At 45.7% G+C, this 26811-nt stretch overlaps 1 long non-coding RNA gene across 26 annotated transcripts in view; it reads left to right on the plus strand.

Annotated features, from left to right (window-relative positions):
• Window positions 1–26811, plus strand: part of LOC105239529 — a 159750-nt gene that overhangs the window by 123463 nt on the left and 9476 nt on the right. For 20 of the 26 annotated variants that reach the window (XR_004625662.1, XR_004625661.1, XR_004625681.1 and 17 more), the window contains 2 exons: window positions 7798–9511; window positions 23113–23401. The exons of 1 other annotated variant lie outside the window; for it this stretch is intronic. This is a non-coding gene — a long non-coding RNA (uncharacterized LOC105239529). Of the gene's footprint in view, window positions 1–426; window positions 2728–7797; window positions 9512–13111; window positions 13725–23112; window positions 23402–26811 lie in introns of those variants that run through there. 5 more of the 26 variants (XR_004625669.1, XR_004625666.1, XR_004625659.1 and 2 more) reach the window with 5 other exon arrangements.

Below are 26811 nucleotides of genomic sequence, written 5' to 3' on the forward strand. Positions count from 1 at the left end.
ATAATCTTAAAAAAAAAAAAAAAGAATAGGGGGCCGAGCTTCAGGCACGGAGAGCTTGCAAGCGTGAGGGCACTCCAGTGCACTGAGGGGAAGGGAGGCCCCTGTTGTATGCGGCAACCTCTCTCGTGAGCTATGGAACGAATTATTCCCATTAACTGAGTTCCCCATAACTGCTAGTATGTTCTTAAAAACTGGGACATGGACAAGAGGAAGAAGTGCTCTCTGGTTTGGTGCAATAGATTCTCTACGACAGGGGCTTTCATACTTTGTTTTGGATTATAACACTCAGTGAGGAGTTCCTTTTCTATCACAGATATATGACACACATAGATATTTGAAACCAAAGTAACATTTCATGATTCAATACTTACCCTTACTGTGCATGATACACTCTGATACTTGCTCTTCTCTTTTATTTCATTTAAGCAAAAGTACTGACACTTCTCACGAAATGGATTTCTCAATCCGTTAAGGGGTCAGGACTTATGGAGTGAACAAGGCACTGTTTTGAGGTGCACAGAACGGCATGTCCACGGAAGCCATCATCAGGGCCCCTCATAGCCACAATCCACAGCGGGAAGTGGCACCCTGAATTTTTTAAAAGAAGAGATTAAAAATGGTGTTTTAATTCCGGGGAACCACCATCCTTAGAGCCTGCCAGTAGCTCCCACGGTGGTGGATTTGGGATTGTCCAGAACTGGGCTCTGTAAGGCCAGGATCGGAATCCCGTTACGAATGTGTGCAGAAGTTTCCCGAGGACCGTCTACGTTCAGGCGTGCTCAGCCTGACATAGGGCGTCATCCTTCACCAGCTTCCCAGGACCCCTTGGCCGTGCACACAAAGAGAACCGGGCTTTTCTTGTTTGGGCCTTTGCTCCTTCCTAGTGGATTGAATTTGAAGAGGAACTGTTTGCCTTTGACTGCACATCCTGAATCATAATCAGGATGCTGCTGGCACAGAAAACCTGCTCCCACCCTTGCCTGAAATAACTGAACAGGGAAATAGAGTTCCTCCCCTGTCCAACCTTAAAGAAAGAGACTCCTAATTTATGGTGTGCTGGCAATACATCAAAAGTCAATCCAGTCACTTACAGTAAAATCAAGGCGGGCAGAACAATGAATATAAAGTGAGATTAAAACACCTCATTAAAGGAACAAATTGTTCAGTTGACACCAGAATAGAGATCCTTATGAATCTGTTAGCCAGAGTCCAGGGGCCTTCAAAGATGCTTCCCTGTCCGTGGGGTATGAGAAAGGCAGAAGCCCACACCCTGAGCTTTCTCAGTTCTTCGGCAAATGTGCTCTTCTTACACTATCCCTCAGGGATGGTGCTACGAGGGTATATTGGTTCCCTGGCACTGCTGTAACAAATTGTCACATCCTGGGTGGCTTTGAACAACAGAAGTGTCTTCCCTCACCGTTCTGGAAGCCAGAAGTCTGGGAGCAAGGTGTTGTCAGGGCCACACCACCTCCGAAGTCTCTAGAAGGGACTCTTCCCTTGTCTCCTCCAGCCTCCGGGGGCTCCAGGCATTCCTTGGCTTGTGGGTGCGTCCCTGTGGTCTGTGCCCCAGCTTCCTGTGGACCCCCTCCTTCCTGAGAGTCTCTCCTCTGTGTGTCTCTTATGAGGATACTGGACATTGGATTTAGGGCCCACCTGGATAATCCAGGCTAATCTCAGCTGGAGATCCTTCATTTAATTACGTTTGAGAGGCCCCATTTTCCAAATAAGACCACATTCAGAGGTCCTGGGGGTTAGGACCTGGACATTGCATTTGGGGATCACCATTTGACCCACTGTGGGGAACAGAGTTGAAAAGGACAGGGTTGTTGTCCTCAAGGAGCTCGGTCTAGTAGGGGAGGCAAATAATGGACGAACAACGTCAAAAGAACAACTACGGACAAACTAGGCTGCAAGTGCCGGGGGATATGAGGAGAGTTTGCGTGGGGAGTTGATGTGGAGGTTATGATGGGGCAAGGATGGGTGCGTTTTTGTTTTTGTTTTTGTTTTTTGTTTTTAACCTTTGAACTCTACAATTTCCTGGCATTTGGAAATCACTGTAGAAAGGCATCAGGTTGAAAAAACAAGTCCAGTTTGAATAGAGAGGATTGACGCTGGCCTAGTCAGATTTCTTGGATCTGGCTAAGTTCAGCCAAGCCTGGCAGCTGTCGTGAGGTGTGGGAGAATAGGCAGGAAGAGGAGAGAAAGCTGAAGACCAGGAATTGGGGGAGATTATTGATGGGTCCTTCCCTGGGAGGTGAGGACCTGGACACCATGAAATGGGTCATTGGCTTTGTCTGTGATGGAGAAGGGAGAAGAGGTGCATTTTCCAGCCCAGGTCAGGGCCTGTTTGCCCCAGGCAGCTGCCCTGCTGAGTCTCCTCCTTTGCTAGAAGGACTTGGGCCATATGCTTTCTGTGGACCTGGTGTGGTGGGCATGGCAGCTCCTGCCCAGAGATCTGCTGGAGAGACGGGACAGAGATGCTTTTGCTCACTTCTCTTTTCGGGACAGTGTTTCTACAATCTTTCCGAACACCACCTGCAGCTCTTTCCACTCTCCTCGGACTTGACGTTCTTCATGGTTGCTTATTATATGAAAAAGGTTTGTGATAACAGATACTACACAATTATTATTAATATTCTTGAGTGTAATGTGTTTGTTGTCATGGAGAAGAACATCTTTATTCGTTTTTTTTTTTTTTAAGATTTATTTTATGTATTTGGGGAAGGGGAGGGGAGGGGCAGAGGGAGAGAGAGAACCTTAAGCAGACTCCCGGCTGAGCACAGAGCCCAATGAGGGGTTCGAACCCATGCAGAGATCATGACCTGAGCCAAAACCGAGAGTCAGACCCTCAAACACTGAGCCACCCAAGCGCCCCAGAACATCTTTATTCTTTTTTTTTTTTTTAAGATTTTATTTATTTATTTGACAGAGATAGAGACAGCCAGTGAGAGAGGGAACACAAGCAGGGGGAGTGGGAGAGGAAGAAGCAGGCTCATAGCGGAGGAGCCTGATGTGGGGCTCGATCCCATAACGCCGGGATCACTCCCTGAGCCGAAGGCAGAAGCTTAACCGCGGTGCCACCCAGGCGCCCCCAGAACATCTTTATTCTTAAGGAGCACATGCTGAAGTGTTTATGGGTGATGTGTTATAATGTTTGTAATTTTCAAATGCTTCAGTGAATATGTAGATAAAGAAACCTGATATCACAAGAACGTTCAGAGCGGCTACATCTGAGCGGGAGGTATGTGGATGTTCATTGTTCTGTTCTTTCAGCTTTTCTCAGGGCTTGAAAGTAAGCGTAATTCAAAACCTGGGGAAGATCGAGAGAAGACAATTCTTGATGTAGAATTTCTTGACTTGTGTTTCATGGATTCCGGGGGAGAAGTGGATGGGTATCAAGGATTAGGAAGCTTCTAACTTTATATGTAAACTTCTATGGTATGGGGTGTGTGTGTGTGTGTGTGTGTGTGTTTCTATGCTTATTGTGGGGAAACGTTTATTGTTTGTGGCTCTTCACTGATTCTCAAATGAGTCTATGATGCCTCTTCCCCAAAGTTAAACACCATTGCTTAAAACTCAAAATAAGTTTGCTGGCATTATGCCCCTTGCAGATGGATACAAACAGCCAAACAGAGTCTGTTGCAGATGTATCATTAGTACTTTGTTGCAAAATTTGAGTTAAATTATATATTACCATCCCTTTATATTCCTTAACTCCTTGCTTGAATTTTCTTTGTTTTATTAATGTATTGTTGACATGCAATGTTATGTAAGTTTCAGGTGTCCAACACAGTGATTTGACAGTTACATACATTGTGAAGTGCTCACAAGTGTAGTCACCATATGAGATTATTACAATATTATTGACTGTGTTCCCTAGGCTGTGCTTTTCATCCCTGTGACTTATTTATTTTATAACTGGAAGCTCGTACCTCTTAAATCCCTCACCTATTTCCCCTTCTGACTCTCCCTTGAATTTTCTTTGTTTTATTAATGTATTGTTGACATGCAATGTTATGTAAGTTTCAGGTGTCCAACACAGTGATTTGACAGTTACATACATTGTGAAGTGCTCACAAGTGTAGTCACCATATGAGATTATTACAATATTATTGACTGTGTTCCCTAGGCTGTGCTTTTCATCCCTGTGACTTATTTATTTTATAACTGGAAGCTCGTACCTCTTAAATCCCTCACCTATTTCCCCTTCTGACTCTCCCTCTTGATTTTTCTTAATTAGTTCTTTTCCTATCATTGTTGAATTCTTAGATGTTTTTACAAGTTTAAAATGCTGGTTGCCAACATGGACAAATCTGTCTGCCTTTGCCCTAATTTAAAACTGAAACAAATTTTGTATTTTTCTAGATTATAAAAATAACATAGATTCACTATATACAACTTGTCCAAGACAGGAATATATAAAGAAGAAAATAAAATTTCCATTAACCCATGCTCCAGAGGTAACCGCTATTAATATTTTGTTATATTTCAGGCTTTCCGTATGTACGCACCTATGTGCATGCGTATGAAACAAAATCGAGTAAGACTGAACATGCAGGTTTATGTTATGCAAAAAGAACATTTCAAACTTCTTTACATTTTAATATTTCCCCAATTTTTATAAAGAAGCATTTAAATGAATTTTTCCAGCTTTGTATTAAATATGGTTGTTCAAAGCCACGTTTTATATTTTATTGAAGACACCTTTCCCTTGAAATATCTTCACTCTTCTGAATACTTAGTACCTTTAGCAACATGATTTATGTTAAGTGCCTAGAGTTAAATTCATTTTGCTCCATTGAGTTGCCCCCCTGAGATGCGGAAGAAAAAGATTTTTAAGTCCATACTGGTTGTGGGGGTTTGCAACCAGGATAAGGGGTAGGGAAACTTGAGTAAAACTCTGAATTGTGTGGAGCTTGCTCTTACAGGTTTGATATCTGGTGAACTCAGAATAGTGCGAAGGAGACAGGCTAGGGCTGCCTGCATGAGCCCACGGCCAGGGGCCAGGAGCTTGCCTGACCTTCTGATGCACAGACGCATTGCAGGAGCCGAGGAGAGAAGAGGGAGCCCAAGAAGGGCAAGCAGAGTCAGCGGGGCCTGGTGAGATTGGCAATGTGACACTCACCCTCCTCTGACTTTCAGTGGCACTTAGGGAGGCCCTAATCACATTTTGATTTGAACCAGAGTTATTTGTTTACTTATGTTAATATATGCAAAGCCCCAACAAGTGTTTCGCACTTAATAGGCACAAAACAAATACTAATTCCCTCTTGCCATATAAGACAATGAGTTCGCAGAGACGTTTGCGCAATTTAGTGCAGTACATGAGAGCGTGGGGCTTGGATGCAGACAAGCCTGTTGAGGGTCTTGAGTTTGCCTCTTATTAGCGGTTTGACCTTGGGGAATGTGCTTAATGTCATGAACTCGTTTTCTCACCTGTGTAATAGTTCCCATCTCATTGGGCTGTTGAAAGGATTAAGTCAACATACTCCTGCCATCATGACTAACAGTAATCAAGGGCTTATATTCACAGGGCTTATATGTGCTTTTGGTATGACCGTCTTATTTAGTTCCCCTAACCGTGTGCCATACTGGCACCCCCATTTTGCAGAGAAGAAAACAAGCCCAGAGAAGTCGAGTAAGGTGGCCAAGGACACAAAGCCATTAAACAAGTGAACGGGGATTTGAACTGAGGAAGCTTAGCACTCTCTCTGGCATCTGTCTGTCACCCTTGGCCTAGCACGGTGCCCATGGCCATCCCCTCATTACGTGCGTGTGATGACACCCTGGTAACCGCTCGCTTGAATGACATCCACAGCACTGTCTTTCCAGGATGCTGGTGGGAAGAGCACCGAAGCTACTCGTGTTATGGCAGAGAAAATACACTTGTTTAGGGGAGAGACACATTATAGGAGCCTGACGTTCAATCCTTCTAAGCAGAAGCTTTAAAACTCACGTTTGAATTACCTCTCGGAAGAAGGCTTGATCTGGTGCAGATTTCTGCCGCTCCCTGTTCCAATCAGCTGCTGAGCTGGGCTGCTGCCAGATGGATGAGTCTTCTCCCATATGCAAGAGGGCGAAGCATGAGGGTGTTACCAGGAACTGGGACCTGGATGGGCTTGCAGGGCTGGGCACGCAGCCGAGTCACACCCAAGCAGTGGGTGCTTGCCAGCTTCAGGGCTAAGCCATCGCCCCTGAGAGGCTGGGCAGGGTGGCCGATTTGCTTGCTGATTCTCTTGTCTCCCGGGGCAACGGGCTGGAGCAGTCTGTGGTCACCCGTGGGAATTCTCCTCCTGAGTCAGCCGGGCCTGCAGTGCCCCAGGGTGTGGCCGTGTGGGCCCCTCACAGATGCCTTTTATCACAGAGGATGTCACTGTGCCATCATGGGTCGAGGACTGGAGGTGCAGGCCAGAAGCTGCTGGTTTGGAGCCAGAGTAGGTCCCTGGAAAGGGTCAACTTTTAGGACTTTCCATCAGGCTGCTGCTGCTTGTATGAAGTGCTTAAGATGGGGGGACATTTCAAGACCGTTAGTATATCTGTGCATGACCATCAGTCTCTTTCTAGAGACTAGAGACCCTGGTTCTAGGATCAGCTCTGATGGGTTGTATAAATAGGGAAGATTGCTTTCTCTCTTCCAGGCCTTAGTGGCCTCATCTGGAAAATTAAAATAACTCCTGCCCTACCTGTATCACTGGATTGTGCTGAGAGCCAAAGGACATGATAAGTACAAAAATGGTCACTATATGGCAAGGTGTTGCCCAAAAGCAAGGAGCCAGCCCTGCCACGCAGCTGCATCTTAGCCCCGGCTTTTTCTAGGTGCTCTCCTGTTCAAAGAGACTCTTGGAGAGCTGGGGGTTGATTTCATTAAGAGAGACGGCTGGATTTCCGATCTGAGACACCAGTGGGGGTCTCCAAAAGGGAGGTACACCTCGGAGAGCTGGTGCTGGAGGCCATGGAGTCCAGCCACCCCTGCCCAGTCTGGGAGCCTCCCCCCATTTCCATCCTTCGTGGATTAGGCTCTCATTTTGTTGAAGGGGGGAAAGGAAGTTTTCCTTACTCAGTGTATCTCAGTCTTCCGTGGTGCTTTTAATGAGCTCCTCTGTTATGGGGGCCCCCATTTGTGAGGGGCACCCTTAGAGTGAAGGGTTCCTTGGGATGGTGAACCATTGTACTGATAGAGAATGGAAGAGGAGCCAGAGGCCCGGCTAGGTTAAAGCTCAGCACAGGAAGGACCGCAGTGAGGTGGAGAGGGGAAGGGGAGAAGAATGGCACCTAGGCTGGGCCCAATCTCCTTCCCACGGATTTTTGGCAGGATCAACTCAAACTCTTTGGCTGATTTTGGGGGCTGCAGTCTTGTTCTTTGTGCATTGAGACACAGCTGCTGTTGCACCAGGACAGGCTACGGATGGCTGCACGATGGCAGACAGGAGTAAGGTCTCGTGCCCGGGAGCTCTGCGCTCAGTTCCAACCAGAGCATGGCTCCGGGACATTGGCCAAGAGAGTGACAGACTAGAGCTCACGTCACAGAAAGTAAAGGGATGTTTAGTTTGGAGCATTAGACTAGTCTTTGCATTCTTGAGGACCTGACAAAGAGAAAGGTAGCCAACTCTGTTAAGTCCCCAACTATTCCCCCCCTCCCCTACTCTCTAGCGGAAAGATTTGGCTCGTTATAAGAAAGACCTTTCTGTAAGTCAAGATACATTACAGTGGTGAAGCAGAATCTGGCCAGTCACCTGCAGGAGCCCATGGGGTGATGCAGAGATAGGATGGGGGTTGACCTTAGTCATCTCCCTCCAGGTCCCAGAGGCTGTGATCCCAAGGACTGATTGTGCAGACTTACAACTCTGATCTACATCATGGCCCCGCAGCAGTGCTCCCAGAGCTTTCTCCGTGATGCAAATATGCTTTAGGACTGTCATGCTGGATCTTAACAGCAATAAGCCTTTGAGGTGCTGGAAAGGTCCACTTCCCTCTGGTTTTGCTGGGAGGGGAGGATGCCCCACATTTGTCATTCTGGTTTTTGACTGGCCCCTCTTTTTCATGTTTCTTGTTCCTTCTTTATTCTCGATTTGTTGCTCTTGGCACAAGAATTTGTGTGGATTTGTTCATAACAATTACCCTCTGCCTTGAGAAGCATGTGGAATGTTTTAGGGATATTTTTACGAAGTCTTGGGCCGTATTTTTTATGGTTGGAAATTAACCAGAGAACTGCAAAAATACAGGCTTGCATACTCAGCTTTACATCTCCAGGATGAGTCCCTCCTGCCTCCTCCTACTGTGCCCTAGATCTTTGTGCCATATGGACTTCTTGGACCGGATCCTTCTTCTCTGACAGGACTTTGGGGTTCCTTGCAGCTCTGTATTTTCATCGTCAAGTCTTCTGGTCCTCTTCTCACCTCCTAGATCCTGTCATTCTCCTTTCTCACTTCAGTCCTTGCCTCTCCCCGCACCCCATATTTCTTCCATCTTAGAAATCCTTGCTCTTTGAGCTGAAGTACCTGGTCAGCCCAGTGTTCACACCTGCTTCCTGTAAGGACTCATGGAGATCACGACTATTGGCTGCAGTCGAGGTGTGGGCTTCCGTTCCTTTCGAAATGCTATTAGCCATTCAGACTACCATTCATCTTGAGAAATGAACTCACAGGATAATAAACTCCAGCAAACATCCTTTTGCTCGGCCATGGTTGTACAGTCCTGAACTGTCTTCACCTTTTAATCATTTTGATCATTCCTTGTAGACCCTCAACTAAAGACGTTTCTGGTGCCTTTCATCTTCAAATTTAGGAGGCTAAAGCCTGAGGAAAACTGTTTGAATCTTGAACGTGATCCCACAGTTGTTTTTGTTGCCCCCTGACCCCACAGTAACGGGGCATGGACTCTGCAATGGGCGTCCGGGTAGTCACCAAGGACAAGAGAATCAATGTGACAGCTTCCTGCTGTCAGGCACTCAGTATCTAGCCAAGGAGACTATCTCTGGTGACCAAACAAGGTGATGAGGGTGCACTGAGGAGGAACGTTCAAAATCTGCTTGGGTAGCCTTGGTACAGGGGCAGTGAGGAAGGCTGTTCAGCTCCGAAGGTGAAATCTCAGGTGGGTCTTAAAGGACGTGGGTCAAACGTGGCTAGGAAGACAGAGCTATTATGGGCAAGGAACAGCAATAAGAAAAGCAAGGGGTTGTGAGAAGAATGGTATGTTTGGGGATCGAAGGGCAGTTGGGTGTAAGTAGATGGAGTGGAGGGGATAGAAGTGACTGGAGGGGAGGAGGAGAGACTGGGCTGTCCTCTTAGAGAGTTCTCATGGTAGGCGCCATGTGACGTTTGGACAACGATGATGAGAATCATTGACCGTCGCCCCCCACCCCCACCACCATGATCTTTCTGCGGGGTGCTCCTGCCCGCCAACTCGCTAGGAGATGCTCTGACGGATCTGCCCGAGTGTGTGTTTCCGGCTGCAAAATGAAGAGCGAGGGACCTGTCACGAGAGATGCCGTTCGGACTGTGTGATAATCCAGGTGAGATCGGTCTGAGTGTCCCTGAAACCAGCAGCCTCTGCCTCATGGGCTGTGTGTCATCGCTGCCCCGCCACGCCCCGTGACAAGTGCCGAAGCTGGTGTCCAGGCCACCCGCTGGCTTGACTCCTGGCCTCTACGGTCACCCCTCACCTCCCTTACCAGAACTCATTCTCTCGTTTGGAGTGGCCCTGACTGGGGCTGCATCACCCACCCTGTCTGAGACACAGAGACAGAGGTTCTCTGTGTCTCAGCCGGGTTGGGGTCAGTCTACCATTTCCTTGATCTCAAATGCAGTCCTTGTCGTCTTCCTTGTGTGAGGAAGTGGGTTCACGTGGGCTAGGGAGACCTGGCTCCGTTTCTGTGAACTCGAAGGCTTCGCGCTCACGGCGTGGGAGGGCTTCAGCCATGTTTCTGCAGGCCTGTTGGCTGTCCCTGGGCAGGTTCTCGAATTACCTGACCCAGCCGCACATCTGCTAATGTCATCCTCAGGGGCGCTGGAAGCTCCGGGGTACCCTGCCAGCTTCCACCTCCCAGCGAGGGCCTGTCATCCCAGACCTGCCCTCTACACTGGCTTCCAACCTTAGAGCAGTGTTGGCCTGAATGTTCTAGGTCTTTCTGCAGCCAGATCTCATGGTGATCAAAAACCTTTGGGAAGACCCCAGGTTGAACAATGCTAAGTAGCTTGATTTACTGCAGGCCTTCTCAGACTCTCTAATTTGCTAATATGTATATTATGAGTCTCCCAGAGAGGGTAGGAGTAGGAATGGTCTATTTCCCACACTTAATTTGCCCAAGGCACTGCCTCACGGCCCACTCCTTGCCATTGGAGAGGCCTTTCCCCTGGGGAAAAGGAGCTCAATGGGGGGGCCCAGCCTTGTCTGGAGTCAATTCCGAGGGCAGGTAAACTTTATCTCCCAGACTTTGGGGAGATTCATAATCAGGGTCAGCATCGTCCCAGTTTGCCTGGGGTGGTCCCGGCTTATCTGGGTTGTCCCAGTATAATTCTCACAGACTTCCCCACATTGACTCTCAGAAGTGTCCCGATTTGGGGACTATATTATATAGCCACCTTGCGGGCCCCAGAGCCCAGCCACTTGGCATTGGGGAGCTCACTGTCAGGCTTGCCTCTGCCCATATAACATAATCTCATGTCACCCTCTGACTCACCACTAGCTTTCTGACAACCTCTGATACTTGCCAGTGGGTCCCAAATTCTTTCTCTTTTATCCAGCCTCCGTATTCAGCCTCGCAGTCTCGGAAGTGGTCCTGCCAGGGGGAGCTGACGGAAGCTCAGCGCCCCCGCGAGAGGCGGACCTCTGGGTCAGGGTGCCCTCCACGGTGCGTGCTGTCAGTGGTGGCACTGCGGGGCTTCCTTGGCCTGTGAACTTTTGCATTCTGTGTCTGCCGTGTGTTGCTAAACCGTGTGTGTCATTCTTTCTCGCCTCCTTTGTATTCCTGCTACTGAACCAGCCCCCTTCCTGCCGTCAGAAGCTCTGAAGGAATTTGTGGTGGAAAATATCAAGAAACCATTCCCATTTAGGGGATGAAAGACATAAAAGGAAAAAGGCCAAGTGGGCAAAGCAGGAACCAAGTAGCTGATGAATTAGGGAGATTATAGGATTTCTCGAGAAAAAGGAAAGAATTAGAAATTTTCTTGATTCTTTCGAAGGGGCCATGAATGGCCTGTAGGATTTGATTTCCACTTTTGTTCACTTTGGTCTTTCTTTTGGTTACTTTCGTTGACAAATTCATTTTCAAATGTTAGATGCTTGGCTTTCCAAGATTCTTTAGCTAGAGACTCAGAGTGGAAAGAGGAAAGAAATGCTTTCCTTTTTATTTAACAAAGTAAACAGTGAGAAGCATCTTTAATATTTGCAAAAGCTTCAAAAAAATCTCACCAGTTAGAGACACAAGAGGGGACTAGTCATCAGGGTTGGGATCTCTCTTCTATTATGGGATGGTTTGTGATTTAAATCCTATATACCTGAGTTTTATCTGGTTGCAAATGTCCCAGACAATAGAGTTTCCACAGTTTCTTCATGGATATTTTGTTTAATATTCTCAAAGATATCTGGGACGCACTCTTGACACCCTGTCTTTTTCTCAAAAAAAAAAAATAATAATAAAGTAACTATTTTGTCTTTACATTTAATCCTTTTAAAAATCGCTCAAGTTGCCAGAAACTAATATAACACTGTCTGTTTATTATACTTGAATTAAAAAAAATTAATTTAAAAAATGGTTCCAATTACAGATCTTAAAAATTAACTGCTCTTTTTTGGATAACCATGTTGGCATCCCCACCTCCTTCCCGCACCCTCCCCCAACTCAATGGCATAGTTTTGCTTTGCCTTTTTTTGAGCATATGGAAGAAGTATTTTTTTTTCCTCTTAATTCTTTTGAAGGTATTTTTTGTCTTTTATACTGTCATCTAGGCTTCTCTTATCTGTATGTGTTTATAGCAATTTTTAATTGGCCTAAATACCATCATTTTCAGCTTATCTACCTGTTGTAGAGTCTCCATGGTGATTTTCTCTGGTCAAACCAAACCAAACTAAACACAAATCGAATCAGAGCCCACTCTAAAAAATACAACAAAACCATCCCTGTGGCCCTCAGGCGATAACTAAAGTTCTTTCTTCCTGTGTGTGTGTTTTTTTAAATATACCTATTCACACATATATACATATTGCATGTATACATATATGAGTGTATATTTATCAGATTTCATTTCAAATTTTACTTCAAAAGATGCTTCAGTCCTATTAGGTAAATCTTGACTGAAAAAATTAAAAAAAATATTTGTACCTAGACATTCCTATCAAATCTTGATTCCACAAGCTCCACCTTATTTCGTTGATGTTATTTTTAAGAGAGAAGGCCATTTAATTAAAAAAATTCTTCTTTTCTTTCTTTTCTTCCTTGCTCCCTGCCCCCACCCCTGCGATTGTCTCCTAGGACCAGGAAGTTTATATGTCAACAGAAGCCGTAATCAGACCCCTGACCTCCTCTGGGCTTTCAACCCAGTGTTTCCACAAAGGGATTAACCCCAAATACCAACTTGCTCTCAGAGGCAAAATTGTTCCCGAGGCGGGCATCACCAAAGGGTTTTCTTCTCTCGGGGCTTTCACATTCACCCTGCAAATAAGGTCTTCTCAAAGGGAGGCTTAAAGGCAGCCGCTGGAAAGCAAATTGCCAGGCAGGCTGGAGCCGGGAGGGCTGCTCAGAAGGCTCTGGGCCCTCGAGAGCCTAGTCTGTCCTTCCCTGCCCTCGCAGTGGTCATAACCTTCCAGACCCCCGGGTGCTATGGGAAAGGGCCTGGCCGCCCGGTCGGATAGTACATGGCCCCGTGAGTGTCTGAGTGTGTGTGTGTGTGTGTGTGCCCCCATCTTTGGACTTACACACAAGGAGTCCTGCAGATGATGGGCTCAGGGCATCCAGGGAGGACGCAGGCAGGGAGGGGGCTCTGGGGGTGCGTGGGGATCAAGAGCTCCTTCTCAGGGGAGCTGTGAGCAATCAGAGCCGGGCCTGTTGTGGACCACAGCTGTGTGCCTACCCGGGGAACGTTTGCAAGTCGTTCTGTTTTATTCTTCGCTGCAGGCCTTAGAATGTCCACTGAGGAGGCAACACTTTGAACCGGGCATCAAGCTCTGGGCCGGATTCCAAGTCCGCTCTAAAAACAGTCGTAGCTACCCCCGGTCCCCAACTTGCGGGGCGGAATGGCTGAGAGCGTGGTTCCCCACTTCTGCGCCATCCCCCATGCGGTCAGCACTCCCCGATCCAAGCCAAGGCACCCACAAAGGCAAGGCGCTTTTCTGATGGCAGGACATCCTCTCCCCACCCAGACCCCCAACAATTTCTCACCAGAGAGACAAAGCATCTTTATTTTAAAGGCTCCACGTAGCATGTCCAGAAATTTCTCCTGTTATTAAGGAGGGGGTGGGGCGGGGAAAGGGCCGATGAAGCTACTTACTTAATGGCTCCTAACAGCTGTGGAAAGTTTGATGCAGCAGGAGCACCCAGACAGAAAATTAAAAAACTAATAAAGTCCTCAGTGTGGGGGCGCTGGCATCAGGACAGCTTTACTTCTCCAGACACCTAATAAAGAGACATTCCGGGACACTCACTCATAAGGGGAGTCTGCAGGGGTCACGGAGAACAGTGGAAAGCGAGCCATGGAAACATAGCAGTCACTCACATCGCCGCAGGGAAGGTTAGTTTGTTTCTCCTCTCTTTCCCCCCTTTTCTCCGTTTTAGAAAAATGACAGGGTGCTTAGGACCAAAAGGAAGACAGACAGACAGAAAGAAAGAAAGAAAGAGAAAAAGAAAAAGAAAAGAAAAAAGAAGGAAGGAAGGGAAGAAAGAAAGAAGATAGAAAGAGAAAGAAAAGAAAAAAGAAAAGAAAAGAAAAAAGAAAGGAAAGGAAAGGAAGAAAGACGGAAAGGAAGGAAGGAAGAAAGGAAAGAGGAAACAGGAAACAGGAGGTCCCTTCCAGGAGCCCTGGGTATCTAATGAGCATGACGCTGATGTTCGTCATTCTAGGCATTAGAGGAGCAAGAGGTGATGGTCACCTTGGAGGGACCCATGACACCGGGAGGGAGGTGGTTTGGCTTCTGAAGGAAACAGAGAAAGGGGGTTTGGGGGATCGAGGTTTATCCAGCTGGATTTTATGAAGCAGCCCCCCTCATGGCCGATTTTCTCCCGTGGGTGTTTCCACTACCATTGCTTTGTCATTTTGGATCCGAGTGTCTTGGGGTCTGCTAGATTTGGGGGCAGTTGGTTGAAACGTCTGGTTTTAAGGGGCATTTCTGTTATTCTGTCTTCATTCCCAAGTCAGGCTGTGTGTATCTGAAGAAAAAAGAAACGGTGAGTTTGGACAAGCAAGGCATCAGTCGGTTGGGGAGCTCTTCCATCGAGCTGGTGGTACCAGGCTTCTCACACAGAGAATGCTCCAGTACAAAAATTGGAATGGAGCAGCCTGTTAGGGAAAGAGAGTAAAGTGAGATAAGTCAGACAGAGAAAGATAAATACCGTATGATCTCACTTATATGTGGAATCTTAAAAAACTGAACTCATAGAAAACAAAGAACAGATTGGTGGTTGCCAGGGGAAAATGAGTGAAAAAAGAAAAAAAGAGAAAGAAAAGATCGTGAAAAGAAAGAGTTGGCTCCATTTTCTGATCTGATACGGATTGCATGTTTTTGAGAAGAGCTTGGGTTGACTCTCCCTGTCTGCACAGTCTCCTGGCTGATCTGTGAGCTGGAGACCAGCGGCCCAGCAGTTCCCGGGGATCACCTCTCCCCAGCAGTGGTCACAACCGTGCAGTGTTCCCTTTGCTTTAGAAGAACAGGTTCACGTTGCACTCATTTGTGAAGTGGCTTTTGCACGCAGGCCCGGAGCTGGTCCTCGCACCCATTTCCCGAGGGCTCCCAGTGTGGCAGAAACAGGGCTGGAGAAAAGGGCCGTGGGCCCAGTCGCAGCCGGCTTGGCCACTCCTGGGCAGAGGTTGCCCGGACGAACCACTTGGCTCCTGTGCGCCCCGTGTCTTGTTTTGTAGGGAGAAGGGGTGGGAAGGGACTTGCGAGGCCCCTTCCAGCTCCCACATGCTGTGATTCGTGAGCTTAGAAGGTTGGTCTCCTGGCTCTCCTGTGTCAGAAAGAGTGTTTTTCTTCTGGCTTCTCATGTAATTGTGGCTTGGCAGACACGGAGCGCCAGCCCTTGGGTGTGATGCCGGAGAGACTGGTGGTTATGTGAGTAAAATGAAATATGGGCTTTCGAACTTCTTAAGTCCAGAAACTCCTTCTTGGGCTTTTCTGTTACTTGGGGATTTTTTTCTTAAAAAAAAAAAAGTTTTTCTCGTATGAGGACGGTGTCACATTTCAGAAAAGAGAAGTGCTGTCACGGGGGTAGGCATGGGCTGGCTTCTAATGGGTAAATCTCTCTGAGGGAGGCCTGGGAAGTTCTGATTTATTCTGGAAGGATCCGGACCGGTGCTTCTCAAATTTCAAAGTGTAGGAGCACTTGAGGGTCTTGTTAAATCCAGATTCTGATTTAATAAGTGTGGGGTAGGGCATGGGTTTCTGCATTTCCAGGGAGTTCTCCGGAGCTGTTACTGCGGGCCCATGGGCCACACCCTAGACCTTCTCCGGGGTTCCTCCAGAGAGCCACAGATCTCACGGGCCACAGATCTCACGGGCCGGGAACACTGCAGCCAGGGCCTCCATATTGGTGCTCTTCAGGCCTCTGGGTTTAGCTGAAGCGCAGAATAAACCTGAAAGGTCAACAGTTAACACAGAGTGTCCTGTCCCTCTGGAAGGTTGGTCTGCCACGCTGGCTGAGAAGCAGTCTTTATGTAGGTTTTCCCTTTGGCCTCCTGACCCTTGAGTAGGGTTTTTTTTCTCCCTCTCTGTTTCCAGCATTAGGAGAAGAAAAATTGGACAGTGGGGTGAGGAAGCACAAGGCATCAATCAGAAAGCTACAGGGTAGAATTAAATGAGCCCCATACGCTGGCTCATTAACATTATATTACTTAGCAAGTCTAGAACTAGTGTTTCGGCTAAATAAAGAAATGTAAATCATTTAATACACCTTTCTTAATTGAGCCACACGCCAGGGGCACGTTCCTAATGGCATTATAGTACAATTACCTCATTAGGAGAGAAGAGCTGCTTTTATGACAGGTTTTAGAAATTAAAATGCCAGAGGGATGTCCTTCAGGAGGACTCATCCTGGGCTGAGCTGGGCTGAGCAATGAAGCAATGAGCAGGGGCCACAAGGGCACAGGATGGCCTGGGGCCTGAAAGCAGGGGGATGATTCCTGTCTGGTCTGCCCCCAGGCTTAGGGACAAGATCTGGATTCACTCTTCAAGAGTGTAAGCCCCAGTGGCTCCCCTGCTTGAGTCCAAGTGACATTTCACTGGGGAGGCTTTTGAGGAACTCGGGTTCCAGGGCCCCAGCCTGAGATACTGACCCAGGAAGTCTGGCTGGGCTCCAGCCAAACCATGCTGGTAATAAGGTGCCTGGGCAGGAAGCTGGCAGATGCTATTTCTTCTGTAGAAATTGTAGAAAGAGTCCCAGCGACTTCGCCCAAATCCCAGCTGAGCGTATGCAGTTCCTCCATCACCTGGGGATTTCATCTTTCCAAAGAACAGATAAGATTTGCATGGGTTTGCTTCTTCAGACACAATGCAGCCATTTTTTTCCCCCTCTGCCTGCTTGACGTGCTGGGTTGGTGTGTGTGGTTGAGTGGCAGGGCAAGGTGGGTTTGACGATGAGTTTGGATGCTTACTGGCTGTGTGAGATCAGAGAGGTCATTGTGCCCTTGGGGCTCCAGTTTCTTCAACCCCAACAGGGGAATGGTCAAGTGGGAACTATAAATTGTGAGGACGTGCTATTGATCAAGATGCCAATTGTCTTTTGGCAACTTTGTTCTCTTCTCTGTGAAAGGAGAATGTTGCACTCAAATACAAATTCGGAGAGTCTAGGTAGCAAGGGGGCTTCTCTTTCTGGCAGCTTTACATGTTTCCCTGCCCTGTGGTAACAAGAACTTGAACGTCCAGATTTTTATGTAAATGTTGAATTTATAGCAATGGTTTTGTAAAGTGTTCCAGTTTCCTGGGTTGATGATTAATGTGGTTTTCTCAGAGTGTGTTGTGTCTCTCCTTCTAGTCCTGTTAATGCATGAAGGCTAAATGCTGTTTCTACTTTTCCCTCTACTGACATGCGGAAGAGGCCCCAGATGTGTTCTGTGTTACCCCGTAGGGCAGAAGCATCAGCTGTTGATAGATATGTAGGGGGGCAAAACTGGGCTTCAAAATGGAAATTTCCTAATAATTAGGACCAATTTCCTGATCCAAAACCTTTGTCAGTTTTACATTGCCTACGATGTCATGCGCAGAATTCTCTGTCTGGCTTTCCATGTCTCCGTCATCTGGCTTTCGTGGGCTTTGCTACTCCTAAATCCTCTGCCAGTAACTTGAATCCTGTGATTTTAACTGACTTTGGTAATGGTCACTCTCCAATCCACATTTCCAACCCAGATCCTGTTCTACATTTCCAGTAGCCTCCAAAGCATCTCCAGTGGGCTATCTTGTCATTATTGCAAATTCGAAATGTCCTCATGTCCATCTATCAGCTTTCCCTTCACCTCACTCCTCTTCCCGACTCTCTCATTTCTGTTCGTGGAAGCAGGATCTAGGCCTAGGGAACCAAAACTGGCTTGGGAGACCCTGAAACTCCTTGTTCTATCATCTGATCTTTCACTAGGACACGTGGTTTTGAAATATCTCAGAGAAATCTTTTCCAGTTCTTATAGCCCATACCGTTTCTTCTTCCTCTAAATCAACAGTGGAAACCTCTCTAGACTTTATAGCTCCTGAGTCTTGCTAGATCTCCCATGTAGAGAATGGCTTGTTGGCAGCACATATGCAGATGGGGTTTGTAGACAACATAGGCCAAGTGTAAAATGCACGTATGTGATGCCAAAGAAGCTTGAGTGTGGTATGCTTTCATTAAGAAAAATACAGCTTCTAGAATGAGCAAAGTTATTGTCCCAATCAACTCTACACTGATTGAAACATACCTGGGGTGCTTCCTCACTAACTGTTATATTACGGTGTGCATATTGCCTTTCTGAGCCGTCATGTCAAAGACATGGTCTTAAAGGTTCCTGTTACTATTACATTTCTATCAATTTTCCTCTGAATGCCTAAGAATTCTTGTTTTATTTACTTTTATTGTATATTATGTGGCATATAAAGGTTCATGACAGTTATGTTTTCTTTATGAATTGCTCACCTTGTGAGGATTTATCTAAATTTCTTGTAAGCTTTTCATTTAAGTCCTACTTGGATGGAAAACATTGTGATTCTGATTTCTTTATAGATTATGTGTTTACATGTATGATATATTTGCTAGCTTATCTTTCCTTATTCTGATACTTTCCTTTCTTTGTTCTAGGTGCTGTCTTGGGATAGCATATTGGTAGATTTAGTTTTTCAAATATAGGAATTTAAGCCATTTATATTTATTGTCATGGTTACTCTGTTAGTTTTTACTTAAGTCAAGTTGCTTATGCTTTCTGCTTTTTAAAGTACTTTGTGCTCTTTGCTTATTTATTTATTTATTTATTTATTTATTTATTACAATGTTGTTTGTCTTTTCTTTTTCCTTTTTCCCAGTAGTGATAGGGAATGTACAGGTTCTATTTTTAAATTCTATATGAATTACCTTGATAATTTAAAACATATGTATAGGAACCTGCACTTTTCCAATTACTGGTTTTAAAAAAATTCTACCTATCAACTGTCTCCTATGTAAGGTTAAGAAACAAATGCACTGGGGCGCCTGGGTGGCACAGCAGTTAAGTGTCTGCCTTCGGCTCAGGGTGTGATCCCGGCGTTGTGGGATCGAGCCCCGCATCAGGCTCCTCCACTATGAAACTGCTTCTTCCTTTCCCACTCTCCCTGCTTGTGTTCCTTCTCTCGCTGGCTGTCTCTATCTCTGTCAAATAAATAAATAAAATCTTAAAAAAAAAAAACAACAAACAAATGCACTGTTATTTCCCCCTTCTACACTATTTCACTCAGTTCCCTATTATTATTTATTTAATCTGGCATTTTAGACCCAGGTATTACTTTTTTCTTCCAACATATTGTTTTATAAAAATTTCAAACTACAGAAAGGTTGGGAGAATTCTACAGTGAACACTCATATACCCAGCATCTCAGTTCCACTATTACCATTCTGCTTTGCTTGCTTTATCATGTATCTATCCATTCAACCCAACTTTTTAAAAAAATGCATTTTGAAGTAAATGGAAGATGTTGTAGTACTTTCCCCTGAATACATCAGCACAATATCATTAACCAGAGTTTAATAATTGCTTGCAGATTTCCCCCCCTTTGAGGTGAAATTTACAAACAATAAAAGAAGTGTATATTCATTGAATTTTGGTGACTATATACCCGGTGTTATTTTTTAACATTATTTTCTTTTTAAATAATTATTGTTTATATTTAAAAACTCGTTTACAATGATACTTTTAAAATTACTTGGATGGTTTATTAATTGCTTTTAGTCATCATCTTTGGGGGTCCATTTCATCAAAACTTCTCCATTCTTATTTTGATTCATTTCTCAATTGGTGGGAGTATAACAAGTGTTTTTCAAAAAGGATGTGAGAGATGTACTTTTTAGGATTCTCTGAGTAGCTGAAAATTTTCCTACCTTTTCTTTAGACATGAACGACAACTTGGATGAATTTAGAATTCATGACTTGCAACTTTTACGTTTAAAACTATAAGTGTGTCACTATTGTCATCTGATGTTTGTTACAGGACTGAGGGCTAGCCTGGTTTTTTGCTTGTTTGTTTGTTTGTTTCTTTTTTTTCCTGCCTGGATAATTGTGAAATTCTCCTCTTGTTCTTGAACTTGAATGTATCTTGTAGTTGAAGTCTTTGAGATAATTTTGCTGGGTACTCAGTGAGATCTTTTGATCTGCAAATATGCATGTTTTATTCAGTTATGGCAGAGGTTGGTAGTGGTTCTCCAAATCCATATTTTCCTTCTTACTAACATAATTCTTGATTTTCATGTGGGCACATGGCTGCTTGGAATAAAAATTATATTGCCCAGACTGTTTTATTTATTTATTTATTTTAAAGATTTTATTTATTTATTCAACAGAGATAGAGACAGCCAGTGAGAGAGGGGAACACAAGCAGGGGGAGTGGGAGAGGAAGAAGCAGGCTCATAGCGGAGGAGCCTGATGTGGGGCTTGATCCCACAACGCGGGGATCACGCCGAGCTGAAGGCAGATGCTTAACCGCTGTGCCACCCAGGCGCCCCTGCCCAGACTGTTTTAAGTTTGGTGTTGCAGTTCTGTCACAGGAGACTGATGGATCCTTATGGGTATATGAGCTCAGGAAAGTTTTCTTCTTATATTTTTTTTTAATTTTGTTTGTTTAATTCTGTTCTCTCTTTTTCCCTAGGAGCATCTCTGATCTATGATTTTTGTATTATATGTTCTTTACAACAATTTTTCTCTCATTATTTAAATCACCTTGTCTTCTTCCTCCTCATTCCATGGCAGTTTTTCAAATTTCTTTACTGTGCCACTGATTTTGACTTTTTGCAGTGCCCATTCTATTCTTCATTACTTTAAAAAAAATTTTAAAAATTTTTAAAAGATTTTATTTATTTATTTGAGAGAGACAGAGATAGCAACAGAGATAGTGAGAGCACAAGGAGAGGGAGAAGCAGGCCCCCCACAGAACAGGGAGTCAAATAAGGGGCTCCATCTCAGGACCGTGGAATCATGACCTGAGCTTAAAGGCAGACACTTAACTGGCTGAGCCACCCAGGTGCCCCTTCTTTATTGGTTTTAATGAAAATTTTAATTAGCTATGGCTTTTTAAGTGTCTTTTATGCTCTTGTAAATTTTACCGCCTCTGAGCCAGCACGCTTGTCATTGCTGCCTCTGACCCTTACAAATTCACAATTGCAAGGGTGCCAGAAATGTTTGGTGGGGATCTCATAGTCTCCCTGCCATTTACTTCCTGTAAGCACTGCTGTTTCTTGGGAGGTGGAATTGTGAGATGGCCCTCAGTGTCTTCCTTTACCTGGTCCCATCTGCACCATGTTGGATGGGATGGCACCACACTTTCTACCATGTGGAAGCCATATTGTCCTGTACTTGTCCTCCCTTTCCCTAAAGGCTTTTCTTCTTATTCTTCTCTAGGTCATTTCAGTGGGGACCTTGTGTAGAAGAAGTTTAACATTTAACTCTAATACTTTTTTACCCAGGATTCTATAAAAGACATCTTTTAAAGTTCATCGTATTGTGGGAGTGTATATTGTATGCTATAAATTTGTTACAAAACAGCCCTTGTCTTTGTGGCGGGGCGTAGAAGTGGAAGAGCATAGGACCTAGAGTCAGAAGATGTGTGCATGGGCCCTGACTCAGTTTACCTACACACCATATGGTCCTGCTCATATGCTCTTCAATTTACTCATCTGTACAGTGAGATTGGATTGAATGAGATCAAGTATTTGAAAGCATTTTTAAGTTTTTAAAAGCTAAAAAAAATGTAAGAAATGGCAGTCATTCTTTTGGTGTTCTTTCTCTTTTTGCATCTCATAGGCTGGGCCCAGGGTATGGAAGGTATTCAAAAAGTCCTTGTTGGTTAGTTATTTGGAATGAATGTCCAGAAAATGCTAAAGAATGCCTAAGGAGACAAACAAGAGTGACAGAGTAATTGAATTTATTATTCTGTCTTTTTTGATATTTATTTTTATAAGCTTTCTTTGAACCTGTGGTGTTTTCTGCCTAGAAAGTGCCGGATTTTAGCAACCACCTTCGTACTTTCTCTCTGATCTCTCCTTCTAACCCTCACTATCTATTTCCCCCAACACTCAAAATTCATTGTAAAAAGGTGTTCTTTTAAAGACTTTTAAAAAATAAATGTAATTATCTACAGCTCAGTATCACTTTTAAAGTTGTCCCTTGATACTTTCTGGAGGCTGCAAAATATATTTAATTTCCAAACATTCTTGGAAGTCATCCAGTAACTGCAGGCAGGGAGGGAATAGCCAGGGTACAGAGTGCTAGGGGATCGCACCGTGAGTTGGCCAGTATCATTTATTATAGGCAATCCAGCAGGTGCGTAAATACCTCCTACTGGGAGGCTTTCCGCTCAGCTTCCCAAAATGGCTCCATTTCAACATCCAGCAGTGACGTTGTATTCTCAGAATTGGATTAGCTAAGCACTGGGCAAGGTAAAAACTACTAGTATGATCCAAAGGAAAGGTTTGCTCCTGCATCAACAGCATTAGTATGAAATAGGCTTTTGTGCATTAAAAATGGTAGGATTCGTCAGCTAATTGAAAAATACAGTTGTTTGAAGTTCTTTGAAATGTACAGACATACATTTCATGTTATGTGATTCCATTCTGTATGTGTGGTTTTTGAGAACTGACTAAGTGTAAGACCCTGCACTGGGTGCTATGGAGGATAAAGAGATGAGTGAGACCACACCTTGGCTTTGGGAGTTCACACATTGCTTGGGAGACAGAGGCATACATATCATCTTATCACAGGACAGAGTGAGAAATCAGAAATGCAAGCAAAATGCTATTGGGTTAGAGAGAAAAACTTGGAGGTGCCTCTTGGTAGGAAAAGAATTCAAAGTAGGCATTCTTGCATTCATTTATTGCACAATTATTGAATGCCAAGTTGGTTTCATGCACTATACCATGAACACATAAAGGGTCAGTTTTAGTTGTTTAATCATTTACAAAGAATAAAGTTCAACAGGCAGAAGAGGGAAGGGAGGGCATTACAGAGAGCAGGAGTTGAGTTGAGGCGTTGAAGCTGCATGGCAAGCCCAAGAAAGGGGGAGGTGCTGGGGGTGGCTCTGAGCCAGGATAAGGGCATGGGAGTGGGGGAGGGGGGAGCTGCAGTGAAGGTAAGGCTGGAAGATAGATCAGGGCAAAACTGCAGAGGTCTCTGAATGCCCAGTAAAGGAACAATGCATTTTACTTTTAAATCACATTTTTATAAATTGAGTCCTTCTAAGTTTACCAAGACTCTTTCCTTTTAGGTGTAGCAGTTGGAAGTCTACTGGCTTGGAATCAGACCAAAATTTGAATGTGAGCTGTGTCATTCATCAAGTGAATAACTTTGGACCAGTCACTTAACCTTTCATCTGTGAAAATGGGGTTTGTTGAGATTAAGTGAGAAGAGACAGGTGAAGGCGCCAAGGACATTGCCCACCTTGAGGAAGTACTCCGTAAAGGCTAGCTTCTTCTCCTTCCCTCCCTCCCTTTCCCTCTTCTCCTCCCGTCTTCCCAGACGAGGGCTTTGATGAAGAATACATTTCATTAATATCACTGAGTCTCCAGCTTGGTTGCTAAGTTTTTTCTCAACTTTATCCCAGTGGGTCTTAAACCTGAGTGAGCATCAGAATCCTCTGGAAGGTTTGTTAAAACACAGATTGTCTGCCCCCACTCCAGAATTTCTGATTCAGTAGGCCTGGGGTGGAGCCAGACTTCCCTTCTCCTTCCCTCCCCTCCCCTCCCTTCCCTTTCCCTCTTCTCCACTCTCCTCCTCTTTCTTTCTTTCTTTCTTTCTTTCTTTCTTTCTTTCTTTCTTTCTTTTTGAGAGAAAGCACGTGTGTGTGTGTGTGTGTGTGTGTGTGTGTGTGTGTGTGTGAGCAGGGGGTGGGGTTGGGGCAAGGGGCAGAGGGAGAGGGAGAGAATCCCAAGCTGACTCTGTGCTGAGCACAGAGCCTAACACGGCTTGATCCCACAACCCTGAGACCATGACCTGAGCCGAAACCAAGGGCTGGATGCTCGACCGACTGAGCCACCGAGGTGCCCCCAGACACTTCGCATTTCTAACAAGTTCCCGGATGCTGCTAATGCAGCTGATGGATCACACTTTGAGGAGTGCGGCTTTCGCGTGTTTACCATGAGGCAGACCCTGTGGTTTGCTCACCCACCTGCCATCTTTCTTGCCTGCTGAATTGATCTGGTAGCACAGGAAGATTCTTTGCTTTGTCTCTACCTCAGTGCCGGGAGATGTATGATGATGGGTCGACATCGGTCATGGAAATCTCAGCTCCCTTGGCCACTGATCAATCTGAAGATGGGCAGGTGCCCCAGGGTGTCTAAAGAGATGCGAGGATGAATTGGCTGAGAAAGACTCACAAGGAGAAGGGCTTCGGCCCCTTGCCCATGTTTCCTGAACGTGTATGTGTTGCAGAGGCTACCACCATAGTCGTCTTGGGACCGAGAGATGACAAGCATGAGAAGAGAACCAAAGTGGCAAGGATGTGAGGACAGAAATACAGAAAGAACCTGGATCTCCTAAGGCATGGCTGAAATTCATACCTTGAACTGCCTACCTCGACTTGTTCTTACATGAGAAAAACACACTCTTGTTTATTGAAACCACTGTAACATTTGTTGTTACTTGCGGATACACTCTCACTGATGCTACCTACTACAGTTCTGTGATGTTGGTGGCATAGGTCCTGTTGACCCCACGTGATAGATGGAGACACCGAGGCTCAGGTAAATGAAGGTGACCTATAGTGGCAGAGCTTAGATTGCAACTCAAGTTCCCTGCTTATAAGCCCTTGGTATTCCCCAATGACCTATAGCTTCACCCTTCTAATTAAACCCTCCTACTAATCTATATATTCTTCTGTTTTCCCTTCTATTAAGGAAGAAGGAATTGGTAAGTCCCTATCTGTTCCAAGCTTTCCTTGTACCTCTGCTGTCAGCCACCTGGCTTCTAATTGTCATTATTAATTATTTAAGTGATTAATTCTGCCCACACCTCCTGAGCGCAGTTTGTCTGGTTTGGCACCTACTCAAAGTTTGGCACATTGGAGTAGGCAGAGGCTAGTAAGCTCAGGGCTCTGTCGGAAGGGGCTCACGGTACGGAAATAAAGTGTGCACAGATCAGGGAATTATAACACAGCAATCAGGTGATATACATCTTCTAGGAAAAGAGCAGACAGGAGACCAAAGGTGCGAGGGAGGACTTCTAGCGGGAGAATCACAGAGGGCTTCGTGGTGGGGGTGGCCCGTGCGCTGGATTGTTAAAGACGCAGTGGGATTTGGGAATTTCGTTGGAATCACAGACTGTGGGATGAAATATGGAGGAAACTCTTTCCACTCTGTGCTTGAGAGGCCAACAAACCCACCTGAGTTGGGAATAATATCAGCCGAGTCAAACCGTGTGATGACAATGTGAAGGGCCCGCAGTACTGGGATTTGTCCCACACAGCTCACTTGCAGAGGCTTCACAATCTTTTGTGTCGAGGTTTGGGTGGAATGGTTTGCACCTTTGCTGGAAGGGGGTTGAGCCATATCCTTCCGAGGGGTGGAGAAAAGCCCAGTTATCTGGCACTTGGGAGAATGTCTGTGGATTCCCTGCTCAGAAAGCTGGTGGGATGTGTTTATACAATGCTGTTTCTTTGGTGATAGCACAAAGGAGACGGGAGGAGGAGGGGGAGAAGGGGGATCAGACAGCAATAGTGCTCAGGACTTGAAACCAGTCCCTTCGACTTGTCCAAACGTACGTCGTGCTCCCCACCCCAAGTTACAAGCAGCTGAATTGAATTAAAAAACAGTCCCTCCTTTGCTGCGACCTGGCCTGCCAAATTCTCAGCTGGCGTGAGTTTTTATAGCTCTGTTATAAACCCCAAAAAGTGAGGCATATAATGGAAACATTGACATAACTTGAACTCCTTGGAGAGGCTTGTGCCCCTCTAATTATCCTTACGTTTCATTGGCCCGGTTCTCCGTTCTCCCCTTGCTGCAGCAGCTGGGCCTAACCGTCCGGGGGGCTGGAGGTTTGAAGCTAGGCTTTGCTGGGGAATAATGAGATAGTGTCTGCTGGTGGGAAGCCCCCTGTGCCATACATACTAGCCCCTCCCTTTTCCCTTCCTTCCCTTGTTTCCAAAAAGAGGCAGAACAGTTCAGTTGGTTGTAAAAATTAATGAGTTCAGATACAGACTTGCCTTATTCCGGTCCGGCTGCGTAACCAGGGCGATTCCGACCAGCATTCTAGACGCTGACATCAGCCCCACGCCCCGGCACAATGCTGCTCCGTTTGATCTCAGAAACAGATCAGGCTCCTGGGCTTTATACATCCTGCTTCCTCCCTACGTAGACTCATTTTATTGCCCACCGGGAGAGCCCATCTCGACTGCTCTCCCCCTGGGCAGCCAACACCAGAGGATCAGGCAGTACAGCTGACTCTTCTTTTTACCAGCTGGACACTCTGATCGAGTTTTCCGGGTGCTCTTGGAGGATGCCCACCCCGCAGGCGCTGACAACTGGTGGAGGACGAGGGTGATAATGATTTCACCACTCCCCATTTGCACGGCACTTCGTGATTTTACACGCACATCGTGTTCTTGTCACCGTGGCCCAGGACCACCCCGCAGGGAGGTGGTCTCCCCCCATTTTATAGTTGAGTCTGGGGGAGCCAGTGAGTGGCAAAACCGAGAACGGATCACAGACAAGGTCCTTGACACCGAGTCCAGGGCTCATTCCATGGACTCAGGGTGTAGACCTCTTGGTTAGGTGCCAGACAAGGTAGATTTAGTTTCTGTTGATGAACGGAATTGGAAGAAAGCTCCATGGAGCCACTTTCTGTTGTGCTAAAGGAGAGGGACAGCGACAAACCCACTGTAGGCTCTTCAAATGGGTATCATGGGGGTTCTTCGTCCACCACCGCCCACCCCTTCTGCAGAATGCTGCTTCCTCCTCCGCTGGGCCAGGAA

This window comes from Ailuropoda melanoleuca, chromosome 1 (genome assembly GCF_002007445.2).
Source record: "Ailuropoda melanoleuca isolate Jingjing chromosome 1, ASM200744v2, whole genome shotgun sequence".
Classification (NCBI taxonomy): Eukaryota; Metazoa; Chordata; class Mammalia; order Carnivora; family Ursidae; genus Ailuropoda; species Ailuropoda melanoleuca.